Source organism: Arachis hypogaea, chromosome 8 (genome assembly GCF_003086295.3).
Source record: "Arachis hypogaea cultivar Tifrunner chromosome 8, arahy.Tifrunner.gnm2.J5K5, whole genome shotgun sequence".
NCBI lineage: Eukaryota > Viridiplantae > Streptophyta > Magnoliopsida > Fabales > Fabaceae > Arachis > Arachis hypogaea.
In genome coordinates this window covers 42,052,512-42,066,063 of record NC_092043.1, presented here as the reverse complement: position 1 = coordinate 42,066,063, position 13,552 = coordinate 42,052,512, and positions in this window count along the sequence as shown.

The window sequence follows — 13,552 nt, the reverse complement described above, 5'->3', positions numbered from 1 at the left end:
GGGTTAGAAAGGTGGTTGGGTGAAGGGGGTGGTGGTGGGATTTGAGATTAAAAAGGAAAAGGGGGTGGTGGCTGGGTGAAGAGGGTTAGGGTTAGAAAGGTGGTTGGGTGAAGGGGGTGGTGTGGTGGTGTGGTGGTGAAAATAAGGGTAATTTAGAAATTTTAAGTAATTTTTTAGTGTTTGGATAATTTTGTTGTGCGAAATCCATATTTTATGGGTACAAATGGTAATTTTTTTTTATGGGTAGATATGTCAGCGTTTTTAACTTTCGTGGGTAAAAATGATAGTTTACTCAGATAAATTTTTAAAAGTTGATTTATACTTATTAAAATTTAAAAAATTAATATAATTTTATTTATTAATTAATATTTAAATTTAATTTTTATATTAATATTTATTATAATATTTTTAAATTTTAAAAATTATTTCTAAATATATTTGTTGTTTGTATTTATTAAAAATCATTTTAATTTAATTTAACGAATATAGATACTATAATTTTTAAAAAGTTATCATTTAAACATTAATTTTTATAAGTTACTTTTAAAAAATAAAAATTTTACCAAATTAAACCTAATAATCATAAACAAATCACTATTTCTAACCATAAAAAATTTGAATGCTGAAAAAAGTAATTACAAAAAAAATTAAACTTATATTGTATTTATAAAAGATAATTTTTCTTTGACAATATTATCCAATTATTACATTTAAAATTGACTCTATTAAATTATTTTAAAATTTCCAACTTATCTTTTTTCTCATCTTTTCTATCTCATTTTTTAACCTCTTCATGCTTAGTTTTTAGCAATGGACTACCAAACATCATTAGTCTGTACAACTAACTAGAACAATTCCTACACCCAAAAAATGAATAATAACTTGGTAGAAATGATAAAATTCACATATACAAAAAGTTCAATTGTTCAAATTGTTAATTTACATAAACCACTATAATTTTAAAGGATATTTTTTTTTTCAAATTATTTTCACTAATAAAACACTTCAAATATTATAAACGGAAAATAGAAATCTCAATAATATAATTAGAGTAGTGATGACTAAACATTGTTGTTGTTCTTGAATTCTCTAACTTCAAATCCTATATATTAGAAACTTGAGTTTTGTTCTTATAAAAAAAACTAACTTAGTAACCCAATCCCAATTCTAATCATAAGTAACAATAATAATTCAACAAAATTTTAACATAAATCTAATCAAATTCAACCAATAATCAATTAAACTAACATTCACTTATCACATTAACATTTAATCGATGTAAAATTACCAAATCTTACTTCTAGCTCACTGTCCTCACAACCGAAGTACTGGAGAAACTTTCTAACCGAAAAATCTGAAAAGAAAACATCAAAAATCGGCTATTTCACCTTTAGGCTCACTTGGTCAAACATGAATAGAGGGACAACAGCTTTACCGTTGACTTCTCCCAAACAAAAATGGCGTCAATATGAAGAGAAAGAAGATACGAACACTTTAATCATTTTAGATTTTTTACGAGAGTTACGGATCTTAAGGAATCGAACGCCGAATGTAAAACTCTAGTTAATTAATAAATAATTAACTAATAAATTAATTACGGGTCAAATAAATTAGGAAATTAAATTTTATAATTTAGAGAAGTAAAAATAGTTAGAATACGTATTAAAACACTGATTTTGAATATGTTAGCCCAAAATCAAGCCGAAGGGCTAAATCGGTTGGACCATACCCATATTAAACCCAAGGCCCAACATATATAAGCTCAACATGAGGCTTTTCAGCCTCATTCTCATCGCACTAAGAAAGAGACACGGTGAGTGGGGGAGAAGAGAAACCAAACCTAATTCACTATTCACTTTAACATTCAATCTCCCATAACTTTCAATCTGGAGTTCCGATCGTTGTACCGTTTACAGCCACGCGTTCATCTCATTGAGCTCTTTAATTCTATCCGAACAAAATAGTAAGAAACTTTGATTTTCATGCCTGGTTATTCCTCTCACTCAAATTTACATTTTTGGCTTGAATATTGATTGATTTTGGTAATTTTGGCGGTTTAGGTGCAATCTAATATTGGGTTATTATTGGATTTTGCACCAATCATCATTGGGTAAGGTAAGAAACCATTACCCCCTTTTGAATCTTACAATTTTATGAGATTAGGATTTTGAAATATGTGAATGTGTATGAATTAAATGAAATTAGGTTGAATATATGTGAAGTTGATGTCAATTGGTGAAGTGGAGTATTTGAATTGGAACTTTGGTAGTTGGAAGCTGGGCAAGTGGACTTTGGAGACTTGAAAACTTGTGGAAGCGAGTTCTTGAGGTGTTTTCTGGCTTGGCAGAAAATCGTTCAAGGTATGGTTTTGCTTTTCTGTAGTTAATCTTTAATGTTGCGTAAAAACTTAGGCTAATTGTGTGTAGGATAAGTTGAATTATGTGAATTGTTAATGTTTAATGATTAATGGTGACATATGTTTAGTTTGGTGGAAAATTATACATGGAATTGTTGAATAATTAAAGGGTTTAGATGTTGATATTTTATGGGATGATTGAGAGATATGAAAAAGTGGTTAGAGGTTATTGATATTGAAAATTGTGGTGGTTTGATTGAGTATGAATTGAAAACTTTGGTAAAACTAGAAGTTGTGTTTTAGGTAAAAACTGAATTTTTAACTAACTTTGATGGGGGCATAACTTGGCTTCTAGACTTCCAAATTTTGTGAAACTTGTTTTGAATGAAAATTAATCCGTGAAGTATATAACATTTGAAGAATGGACGAAAAATTATTTTTAACAAAAAAGTTATGTGCGTTTAAAGTTTGGGTTTCAAAACAAAATTTTGGAAAAAACCAAAAATTTTGGTATGTATGCCCACACACACTATTGTGCACACGCACAAACCAGAGCGTTTAGTGAGACTCATACGTATGCACGAGGGGTGTGTGCACGCACACTCTGAAAGTTTTACAAGTTATGCGTACATACACTTTGATGTGTACGTACAGGCTGGAAAACTCGTCTGATGCGTGCGTACACACAGCAATTATGCGTAGCACGAGCCCTATTTTTCACATAAAATTTTGATTTTAACTTTTTGATGGTCCTTGCAAGCTTGTAAATTTCTGTAACCCCTATTTTAGGTCCGATAGCTAGTTTTTAGGCCATGAAAAGAGTGTGAACACATTGAGTGAGTTAAATTGACATTGAAGGAGATTGATTGAGAATTGAAGAATTGAATTAAATGATGAGTCAATACCGTTGAATGATTTTGATAATAAGAAATTAGGAGAATTGATTTATATTGGGTATGATGAAAAGGATTATGATGTTGAGAGATGAGAATGAATGATTATGATTACGGATGGAGTTGATTGAGAAATAATAAATTAAGGTTAACGATTGAGACACCTGGGTAGTACGCAAGGGTTGTGGCTTGTCTCACTTGTTCCGAGTTGAGTATATTGAGTTGTGATCTTTATTATGCTTGAGCTTGAGTATGTTAAATATGAGTTTGATGAGGATATTAGTTGTGTATAATATGTTCCACTTTTGATGTGTCATATTCTATCTGTTTGTAAAGTGTGTCGAGCACTATAGTCCAAAAGTGTGGCGGACACTATATCCTAAGACTGTACACACACTATAATGTGTAGCACAGTCTGAAAAATTCATCTGGTGCGTGCACACGTACAGCAATTATGGATACGCATGAGTCCTGTTTTTCATATAAAACTCTAATTTTAACTATTTGACCGTCTCATCAAACTTGTAAACTTCCGTAACCCCTGTTTAAGATCTGATAGCTAGTTTTTAGGCCCTGGAAAGAGTGTGAATACATTGAGAGAGTTAAATTGACATTGAAGGAGATTGATTAAGAAGTGAAGAATTGAATTAAATGATGAGTCAATACTGTTGAATGATTTTGATAATGAGAATTGATTTTTATTGGGTTTGATGAAAAGGACTATGATGTTGAGAGATGAGGATGAATGATTATGATTATGGATGGAGTTAATTGAGTGATAATGAATTATAGTTAACGATTGAAACATTTGGACAGTATGCAAGAGTTGTGGTTTGTTCCACTTTCTCTGGGTTGAGTATATTGAGTTCTGATTTTGCTTCTGATCTTGAATATGCTTGATCTTAAGTATGTTAAAGATGAGTTTGATGAGGATAATGGTTGTGTACAATCTGTTCTGCTTTTGATGCGTCATATTCTCTCTATTTGTAAAGTGTGACGGGCACATCGCCCAAGAGTGTGGCGGACATTATATCCCAAGTATGTGGCAGGCACTATATCCCAAGAGTGTGGGAGCACTTTATGTAAGACCCCTGGTGCGGAATTTTTCAATCCACAAACTAACCGACAAGTGCACCGGGTCGTACCAAGTAATACCTCAGGTGAGTGAGGGTCGATCCCACGAGAATTGATGGACTGAGCAACTATGGTCGAATAAATCACTTAGTCAGGCCAGCAGAAAGTGGTGTGTTGAGATCCAAAAGCATTAAACAGTGATTCAAAGGGTAAGAAAGCAAACAATGGAATTTGGTGTGAAATCTATGAGAGAAAGTAGTTAAGGTTTCAGAGTTTTTTACTCATCCGAATGAAGTTTTCTTACCAACTAGTTTAATAATGCAAGATTTATTCCATGGCAAACTGTCAATGAATAAACCCTAATGTCTTAGTGATTCAGTCTCCGCTAACCTAGTTAACCGCCAATGTCTTGGTCACTTAATTTTGATTAGAGGGTTAAGTTCAATTCTAGTTTATAGCAACAAAAACCCTAATTACCCAGAAATAAAAGGATGATATGTCACGTAGCCCGTTAAGTCAAAGTAATTAGCAATTTAAGAGTAATTTACTTTCAAGCTATTGTTCAAGTGAGATAACTCTTCCAAGAATCACAAGAACGCATATAGAATAAGGGTTATTCTTCTTATCTACCCAGATTTATAAATTGAAGAAGGAAAGTAATCATTGAAACTGAATCAATACATTAATTAAAGTAAAACAGTAATAGTCTTAATTCATAGAAATAAATAGTACTCCTAACCTTAACCAATGAGGTTTAGTGGCTCATGTTTCAGAGAGAAAACTAGGATTCAAAAAAAGTTAAAGTGCGGAAGTGAGAAGGTCCCCTGAATGGTGAATCTTTTTCCTTTTATATATAACCTAATTTGATTTGAAACTAAAATAAGATAATAAATTCTAAACCTAAAAGATTTTGTTTGTAATTAAAAATAACTAAAATAAAAGATAAACCAATAATTAAAAGCTAAATCCAACTAAAGATGCTCGATTTGAAAGGTGTGATCCGAATCCTTGGTGCTAAATTCTAGAACCAGCGTTTAGTGCCCTTATGGGCAGAAAGCTTCCCTGTCGCTTCTGAGTTCTTGGCGCTAAATGCCAGGCTTGGCGTTTAGTGCCCCAATGGGCAGAAGGATTCCATGCGCTCAGGGTTACTGGCGCTAAACGCCCAGGTCCGCGTTTAGCGCCAGCTTGGTAGCTTGAATTCTTCTTCTCTTTATGCACACGAATTCTGCCAAACCAATCCGAACTTTGCCTTAAAAATACCAAAATAACTCAAAGTAGAATCGAAGGAGGATTTTAACACTAAAATATACTTAAACTTAATACATTTTAACTTAAAATAAACAGAAAATAAGGGAAAGATGCTCACGCATCACAACACCAAACTTGAACTGTTGCTTGTTCTCAAGCAACTAAAAATAATATAGGACTGAAAAGAGAAAATGTAAGACTTGAGTGTTCATTTAAGCTCTTGTCCAATTACTGAGTGGGGTTAAAGACACTATGATTCTGAATAGGCTCAACATCTCACTATCCTTTGAAATTCAGAGATATTGATATCCTCAAGAACTAGAACTCAGATGATATTATAGATTATCTTCTTCCTTAAGCTCTGATTGATCCTTGAACACAGTTTTTTCTTTTCTTTTCTTTGGTGCTTTACACCTTGAGCCTAACCGTGACTCTAAATGTTTTGTCTCAAGCTTAGCTTGACACAAAAACACCACAATCACATAATTGGGAAGCTCTTTGAAGTTAGATTTTTGTTTTAATTTCTCCAAGCCAGTGGTGCTCAAAGCCTTTGGCATACTCTATAATCGCACTTGGTCTTGACTCTTAGTGCCCTGTCTCAAGGGTTATTTGACACATTCACACCACAAGCATATGGTTAGGAAAACAACTCTTTGAGCTTTTAATCATATTTGACCTTTATAACCTTTGATGCTCAGAGCCTTGGACTTTGCTTTTTATTTTTCTTTTAGCTGTTTGTTTTGCTTCAAGGATAAATGTTTACTCAATTTTTAGAGAATCCATAATATTTTTCTAAGTTCCTATGCCTCAGAAATTAATATTCTTAACTTTAATATCAAATATGTACTGTTCAGTTCATATACTCAGACTTATAGATAATACCACCACATTGAGGTAACCAGAGTAACCCATAATATATAACTCAAGCCTCATGCATTTTACTACTTCTTTTATTTTTCTTTTAATTTTTCAAGCTCAATGAGCAATACATGAGACAATTTTCAAAATAAACATAAGACATCAAAATAAATAACTAAACTAGAAAGCAATAAAGTACTACTAATGATCATACAAAGCTTTCAAACAGATACAGAAAATAAGATAAAATACTGAAGAACAAAAAATAAAATAAGCAGAAGATAAGGAAACTCAAATACCTGAGTCATGGTGGCTGCTGCTCCCTCCTGGGGATCCTCTCCGGTGCATCAGCTCATCCAAGTCTCTCATCTGACTCTGCTGCTCCTATACTAGCTGATGAAGGAGACCAGAGTGATCCCGATGCTCCAGCCTCAACTGGTCCACCGAAGATGTCAGCTCCCCAACAGATGTAGTCAACTGATTCCAGTAGTCACGAGAAGGGAAATAAAATCTCTGAGGCATCTCTGGCTACTCCTGCTGAGGAGAGGGGACTGGCTCTTGAGGCAGTGCATGTCCAAGCTCCCTAGCATACTCCATACTCTTCCTAGTGATAGGTCTATCAACATCAATAGGGGTATCTTCATCAATACGGACTCGGACATCCTCACATAGGCAGAAGATGAGGTGGAAAAACCAATCTAGCAGAGGTGAAGGCCTTTGCAACAATGCTATACAGCTCCTGAGGGATCACAAGATGTACCTCCACCTCATCACCGAGCATGATGCAGTAAATCATCGCTGCTCGGTCAATGGTAACCTCGGACCGGTTACTTGTAGCAATGATGGAGGCGCTGAATAAACTCCAACCGTCCCCGAGCCACCGACTTCAGGTCATGCCTTCCTAGCTGGTATGACTGACCTCTAGCATCCCTCTTCCACTGTGCTCCAGGGAGGCAGATATCAGTAAGGACCTGGTCTAGTCTCTAGTCAATGTTGACCCTCTGAGTGTAAGAATAAAAGTTGTCTCTGGATGGTGGTAGCTGTAGTATCTCCTTCACCCTCTCCGAACTAAACTGTGCTCCAGGGAGGCAGATATCAGTAAGGACCTAGTCTAGTCTCTAGTCAATATTGACCCTCTGAGTGTAAGAATGAGGGTTGTCTCTGGATGGTGGTAGCTGTAGTATCTCCCTCACCCTCTCTGGACTAAACTCCAAGATCCTCCCTTCAATCATAGTGTATCAGTTCTTCGGGTCCGAATTCACACATGTGACATGCTTGTAAGTTACCCAAGCATTGGCGTAGAACTCCCTGACCATTAGCACACCCACATCAGTCATGGGGTTGCATAGAACTTGCCATCCTCTCCTCAGAATCTGTTTCTGGATTTCCAGGTACTCACCCGGCTGTAGATCAAAATGGACCTCTAAGATCACTTTTTTCTCACTATTTTATTAAAGTGATCCTCGTGATTCTTGGAGAAGAATCGGGTGAAGTCATATGGGCCGGATGTAGGAGCCTTCTCCTTTCTCTTCTTTGAAGAGGATTCACCAGTTTTGGATGCCATGTATAAAGATGATGAGAATGTAAAAATAAAGTGTCCCAATACCAAACTTAAAGTTTTTGCTCATCCCTAAGTAAAAAGAATAAAAATAATAGGGACAAAGAAGCAGCGGGAATGTAGAAAGAAAGCGGATGGATGAAGGGAATAGAAGGAGGAACCGAAACTTAAAAATAGTGGAGAGAAAGATAGGAGTATGGCTTTGGTTAAGAAAGGGAAAGTATGGTGAAAGTAAAAAGGTAAAATGAAAGAAACAAAAAGGGGGAGGCCACGGTTGTGAAGGGATCAAGAAGAAAGGAATGGATACAAGTAAGTTAGAGGAAATGGTGTGGTAAAAAGAGTGAAAAGTTAGGGTATATATAGGGAGCAGGTGGGGGTAGGTTACAGTTAAAATGGGGGGTTGGTGAAATGAAATTAAATAAGGAAGTGGGGAGGGGTGGTTGACCGTGGGTAATGAAGAGAGAGAGAGAGAGAGAGAGAGAGAGAGAGAGAGAGAGAGAGGGTGATGGAAGGTGATTGGGTGAAAGAAATACGGGGAAGATGGATTTGGAAAGATTGATGGGAGATGATAGGTTGATAGGAGGTGTTGTATATGGGATGAATGTGGATGAAAAAATGGTTAATGGGGAGAGAAGGTGTTGAGTTGAATGGTCAAAGGGAAAGGGGGAAGGGAAGTGACCGTGGGTTACAGTGAAGCCTTCTTTAAAAATTTTGAAACTCGCGCTGCTAGCGCTAAACGCCAGCTCCAGCGTTTAGCGCCCCGACGTGGCACTATTCATGCCCTCTAAGGCGTTAAACACCACCCTTGGTGTTTAACGCCAGACTTGGATCTCTTTCATTTTTTTTTAAAGATGAGGTCTAGCGCTAACTGGGATTTTGCGCCCGATGAGGTGTGGGTAAGTCTTGAGATTTGAGCCCCCTTATGGGCGTTAAATGCATACTTAGCATTTAACGCTAGTTTTTTCATCCCTTCCAAGGCGATAAATGCCCTCCTGGCGTTTCATGCCAACACTCTTATTGCCATTTCAGGCGCTAAATGCCTAGCCTGGCGTTTAGTGCCAGAGCACTTCGACTGGAATACTCTCCAAGGTGCTCTATTCTCCTCAAGGTTCCTCTTGTTCCTGTTCTAAGCACTTTGCATGGCCACAAATAAAATTATACCAAGAAAAATTATAAATAAAAAATAAATGAGAATTAAACTGAAAGAAGAACCAAAGGAAACTAAGAGTTGGGTTGCTTCTCAACAAGCGCTTCTTTACTGTCACTATCTTGACGGTCAGCTCTGCTAGAAAGGAGGGTGGTCAAAAGGGCTTAAATCCTCACCCCTCACTGTGAACTTTTTTCCTATGTTCTCATGGATTAACTCTATATGCTCAATAGAGAGAATCCCGTTCACTGTGTGAGGCATGATTAGGCTTCTAGTGGATACCACTTTCATTCCTGGTGAGAAATCTTCAATAGGGATCTTCTTGTTCCTCCATCCTTTGGGTACCTTCTTCTTGGGACCTCCTCCCTCCTTAGTGGATGATGAACAGCCAACACCAAATTTAGGTTTAATGTTAGGTTGAATTGTATTAGTTCCCACCAAAGGAGGTTTGAGCTATGAACTCTGCTCTACTTCAGTCAGGGATACTTGGAGACTTGGATTAGAGCCTCCTTCATCAAAGTGATGTAAGGGTCTAAAGGCCTTGAATACTAAGTAATCTTCATGCATCCTCAAAACCAATTCACCTTGCTCCATATCAATCAGAGTTCTCCTAGTTGCCAGGAATGATCTTCCTAGGATGATAGAGTCATTCTCATCCTCTCCCATGTCAAGGATTACAAAATCTGCAGGGAAGAAAAGTTCTCCAACTTTGACCAAGACATTCTACACTATTTCATGTGCCAGTTTCAGAGATTTGTCTGCCATTCGAAGTGCTATCCTTGTTGGTTGTGTCTCTTGAATTTCCAGCTTCTTCATCAAAGATAAGGGCATTAAATTAATGCTTGCACCAAGATCACATAGGACTTTGTCAAAGGTGATACTCCCAATAATGCATGGAATCTAAAAGCTCCCTGGATCTGACATCTTACTTGGCAACTTGCTCTGAATTATTACACTATGTTCTTTGGTCAAGACCACTGTCTCATCTCCCTTAAATGTCTTCTTCTTAGAGAGCAAGCTTTTTATGAACTTAATGTAGGAAGGCATTTTCTCCAGAACCTCAGCAAAAATAATATTGATTTACAACTTCTAAAAACCTCCAAGAACTGTGAGAATTGCTAATCCTTTGTCTCCTTTTGGAGCTTTTGAGTGTGTATTATGGTGTTCTCAGTCTCTTTTGTTTTCTCTAATTCCTCAGCAACCTTTACTTCCTCCTCTGCCACTGGCTCACCCATTAATGTAATGGCCTTACACTCTTTCCTTGGGTTAATCACTGTGTCACTAGGAAGAGTGTTAGGAGGTCTCTTAGGTATTTTCTTACTCAATTGATCCACTTGTATCTCCAAGTTTCGAAGTGAAGCTTTGGTTTTCTGCATAAAATTTTATTGGTTCTTGGAGAGTTATGCAACTATAGAGGCTAAGTTAGGAGTATTCTGAGACTGAGGGGGTGCTTGTTGTGACCGAGAGACTTGAAATTGATGGTTGTTGAAATTATTCTGATTGAAACCACCTTGAGAATTATTGAAACCAGCGTTTAGCGCCCTTATGGGCAAAAAGCTTCCCCGTCGCTTTTGGTTCTTGGCACTAAACGCTAGGCTTGGCATTTAGTGCCCCAATGGGCAGAAGGCTTCCATGCGTTCAGGGTTGCTGGTGCTAAACGCCCAGGTTCGCGTTTAGCACCAGCTTGGTAGCTTTCAATTCTTATTCTCTTCTTGTATACGAACTCTGCCAAACCGATCTGAACTTCACCTGAAATAATAAAAATACCAAAACAACTCAAAGTAGCATCTAAGGAGGATTTTAACACTAAAATGTACTTAAACTTAAAAAATTCTAACTTAAAATGAATAGAAAATAAGGGAAAGATGCTCATGCATCAACCTCGAAATTTTAGAAATTTGATTATGATAATTATTTATGATTTTAAAGAAAAAATCCATTTGATTATCTTCCATTTCTATTGAATTAGTATTTATTGGAAAATGTTTTGCAAGTTGATAATAAAATGATATCTCAAAAATAATTATTTTATATTTATTTTGGTTTTAAATTATTACTATACCCTTTAACTTTTATTTAAATTACTATGCTACCCTTATCCCTTTTTAATTCAAAAACCCTTACCCTAATTACACAATACACTCACCCCTTTTTTCCCTTCACGTCGCCACCCCCTTCCCATACCCCCTCTTCGCACACAAACTCCACATAAACACACACACACAACCACAGGAGAATAGAGAACCAAGGGAGGAAAAGGAAAAAAAGAGAAGGAGCTACCGTCGACTAACCCGTCGCTACTGTCCAGCTCGCCGCTGCTGTCAACTTTAACCCACGGAGGAAGAGAGAGAAAGTTCGCGGATGAAGAGTTTAAGGAGTTTTTCTGTGCGCTTGATTATGTTTATATTATTGCATATATATAGTTATAGTTTTTCCTTACCTTTATTATTATGTGTGTAAGGAGGATAAGAGTTGTAATGATATGTTTTGTATATAAATTTATAAGTTACTTGTATAAGAATTTTTATATATATGTATATGCATATTTATTTTCAAATAAAAAGAACTTTTGGTTTTTCAAAGAAAACAGCGATCCGATTCCGAGTCAAAGGCTCATATTTTATTATTAAATGTATGGAAGTTGTCGTAATATTCTCACTATTAGAGTGGCATAGCTGGAAGCGTGATATTCTGTTAGTGAGGGTGTTACACTTGACTCTAGGAAATGTGATGAGCACTATATTCCAAGAATGTGACGGACACTATATCCCAAGAGTGTGGGAACACTTTATCTCAAAAAATACAGCGGGCACTATATCCCAAATGTGTGACTGGCACTATACCCCAAGAGTGTGGATGCATGTAAGGGAGATGATATCCAGGTTAACTATCGAGTGTGTTAGATTCTGGCAAAATAATCGATACGTGAGCTCATGGCCAGTAGGACAGACATGCATTATGTGCATTTGTATGATTTGTTTGAGTATGCATTTTTTTTGGCTTGTCTACTTGCTTATCTGTAACTAATTGCTTATTTTATCTATTTGCCGTATCTATTTCTATATTTGTGTTTTCTTTGTTTGTCTTGTTTGTGTTTGTTTTTTGACAAATTCCTCATGCTAGTGGAGGAGATGCTGAGGGATGTTTCACGTGGTGAATTAAAGGTTTGCAGAGGATAGGAGGTGAAAGGTTAGATTAGATTCCTTATATATAGTTATCCTATTTTGGTTTAGTGAAAACTCTAGGATTTTAATATGGGTTATTGGAGTTTTAGAATGCCTCTGGCTTTTTGGAACATTATTTATTATCTATGTGGGCCTCTTTACCATGTTGAGAAGTCTCGATTCTCATTCCATATATATTCTGTTATTTTTTAGATGCAGGACGTAAGACACCTTATTAAGCATTGTTGGAGACTCTTCTGCAAGCGAAGAACAATTTTTTTGGACATATTTATGTTTTGTACTTAGTATATATATGTATAGATACTCTCCACTGATGTATAACTTGTATTTTGTCCCTTCTAAACGTTGACTCATAGAAAAAAAAATTTATAGTTATGTTTTTGGTTTATTGTGGGTTTGTATAGATATATATTCTAGCCGGCCTTGGTTTCGCAGGTCGAGTCTAGAGCTTGATTATACTTACCTGTTGGAACTCTATATATATTTATCTTTTAGTTTTCTGTATATGCTTTGTCTTTTCGTTTTTCATGAGCGATGCAACCTCAATTTTGTTTTGATCATAATCTTTTCTTTCAAGGCTCCTAACTATATTATCCTTGTTATATATGTATGTATTTTACTTTTAGAGGTCGTAATACTCCACAACCTCTGATTTACGAACTTAAGTATAAAGCTCTGTGTGGTAGGGTGTTACATCGACCGGGTTGGCCATGGTGACTCTCTCTCTCTCTCTATGTGTGTGTCTGTGTGACTCTCTTTCTCTTTATGTGTGTGTAAGAGAGAGAAAGAGAGTACACAAAGAGAGAGAGAATGACAGAGAGAGAGAATGAGAAGTGATAATGATGTTTAAGTGATTTAGTGACACTCACATATACAAAGTTCAGTCAAAAAGAGAAAATGAGAAGTGATGATGATGATTTAAGTGATTTAGTGACACGTAGGGGAGGTTGGGTGTCACTTTATAAAACTGCTGAGTCAGTGATTCAAGTTATAAATATCTTAAACGGATAATTACTAAGGTAAATATATTAAAACATAAGTAATAATATATATGTGGAGAAATATATGTGAGTTACTAATATAAATAATATTAGTAACTTAATGATAAAATGTATATGATAGAGCATTAGCAACTCTAAACTCATGAAAGAATGCATATATTTACTTATATCGGTGGATATCGAACTTGATAAGGATAATAATAAAAGTAATATTATTATCCAAACTTGCAGT